This window comes from Bufo gargarizans, chromosome 2, assembly GCF_014858855.1.
Source record: "Bufo gargarizans isolate SCDJY-AF-19 chromosome 2, ASM1485885v1, whole genome shotgun sequence".
NCBI lineage: Eukaryota > Metazoa > Chordata > Amphibia > Anura > Bufonidae > Bufo > Bufo gargarizans.
The window spans coordinates 204,391,418-204,393,583 of record NC_058081.1 but is presented as its reverse complement, the minus strand read 5'-3'; the positions used below and the strand labels follow the sequence as shown (position 1 = coordinate 204,393,583).

General features: G+C 46.5%; 1 non-coding gene across 1 annotated transcript; it reads left to right on the top strand.

Annotated features, from left to right (window-relative positions):
• The first annotated feature begins 604 nt into the window (after positions 1-604).
• TRNAP-AGG lies at positions 605-676 on the top strand. The gene has a single exon. It is a non-coding gene; the product is annotated as a tRNA-Pro (tRNA).
• The last annotated feature ends 1,490 nt before the right edge of the window (positions 677-2,166 follow it).

Here is a 2,166-nt window from a genome sequence, read left to right as displayed (position 1 = left end):
ACAATATGTGACGAAAAAACAATCTCAGAACGGCCTGGATAAGTCAAAGCGTTTTAAGGTTATCACCACATAAAGTGACACTGGTCAGATTTGCAAAAAATGGCCTGGTCCTTAAGGTAAAATATAGCTCTGTCCTTAAGGAGTTAAATATTGTTTGAACTAATAGAATGGAGGTATGCCTGTGCAAAGGCAGTTCACTTGCCTCCAGGAAATGATTTATTGGACCCAAGAAAGCAAATCAGTTTATCTTTTCAAAGCAATGACTGAACATAGTCTTATGGAGCAATCTACTTTTAACAGGCTTTTCTAAACTTTACTTGATTAGGCAGGACTGACTCCCAGCACATGATAAGTAAATACTGCAACAGGAAAAACACAGCACGCTGAAATGTTGTAAAGCTTCAGCATCCAGTGCAGCCGTGCTGAATATAGTCCATGCCCTCGCTGGAGTTGTACCCACATTGGTTACAGTGCACCAATTATTTACCATCTCCATTCACTGCAGTCTCTGCCTAAGGAATTTCAAGAATTTGCCTGATATGTGCTATGCTGTAATTCTGGAAAACAGATGCTTAAATTTTAGCAAAAACATGCAAAAGTATGTGGCTCGTTGGTCTAGGGGTATGATTCTCGCTTAGGGTGCGAGAGGTCCCGGGTTCAAATCCCGGACGAGCCCTATTTTTGTGTAGCGTGGAAAAAAACCATTTTTCATCTTCTGTGTACAAAAGGTGATTTATGCAGTATATAATGTACCTTTTTTTTTTATCACCGAACACTTGCCACAGTGGACTCACCACTTACTCATAAATATGCAACTACGATCTTTTCTGTGTCCATGCCTTGGTAACTTATCCACCTCCGGACCGCCTAACGCACATGTGCATTCCGGAGGTGGCAGCGCTGCGCACAGTCACGCATATACGCGTCATCTCGCGAGACGCGAGATGAAGCGAATATGCGCGCGCGCATGCGCAGTTCGCACCGGCATTTCGCACAGCAGTATTTCGTCAGCAACCTGCCAGCCAATAATCGTGGCTGGCAGGTTGCTGATTTTTAAAAAATCCAATCAAAGTGCCAGATAGCAGATCATATTAGTAAATATGATCTGTTATATGGCTGCCTGCTCCTCTGCTGGTTCTTTTCGTCGGTTGGATCCAGCAGAGGAGCAGGCTTCACAGTGAGTACACCAACACTACACATACTAGCCCCATGATCACCCCCCTGAACCCCAATTAACCCTTTGATCACCCCTTTGATCACCCCTGTCAATCACAAGTGAAAAGAAAAAAGTGATCAGTGCAAACTGTCACTTTTTTTTTTCACTGTTATTGACCGTTAGGTTTTAGGTATAGTTTAGGTCCCTTGGTTAGGTAGTTAGCGATCAGTTAGCGCCCAGCCCACCGCACCGCAGTCCGGTATTCGCTGATTAGCGTATCGCTAATCAGCATTTGTACTTTTATAGTATCTGGAAGTGATCAAAACTGATCACGGTCAGATCTATAATTGTATTAGTGTCACTTTAGTTCGCCCTCCACCCAAAACGCAGTGTTTGCCCGATCAGGCCTGATCGTTCGCCCACACGTGCGTTCACCCACGCCCGCCCCACCGCAGTGACAAAAAAAAATTTTTTTTTTGATCACTGCACATTCACTTTACACGCACTGCGGCGATAAAAAAATCAGTTTTGATATTTTTTATCAATCGCAGCGGCCTCCGGTACTTCGCTAGCCTCCCCTTTGTAAGACAGGCTTGCTTTTTTTTTCTTGGGTAGTCTCAGGGAATACCCCTAAATTTAGTTGCCCACATGTCTAAGAGGGGGTATTCCTCTGAAGAGGCCTACAGGCTTCTGACCCAGTCGGATGAGGAGTGGGAACCCTCATCTGATGAATCCAGCGGGTCAGAATACGAACCTGTAGAAAGCAGTGGCTCTCTGACCCAAAGTTCGGACGAGGAGGCTGAGGTCCCTGATACCACCAGGCGTACCCGGCCCCGTGTCGCTAGACCGCAGGTTGCGCAGGATCCGCTTCAAGAGCAGCAGAGTGGGGCTGGTGCTGTCGGATTACGTGGTGAGGCATACACCAGCAGCCCAGCCCTCCCTCCCTGGACCTAGTACCAGCACTGCCGTACAACCTGGTGAAGTAGCGAGCACCAGAAGGGCAGTTGAAG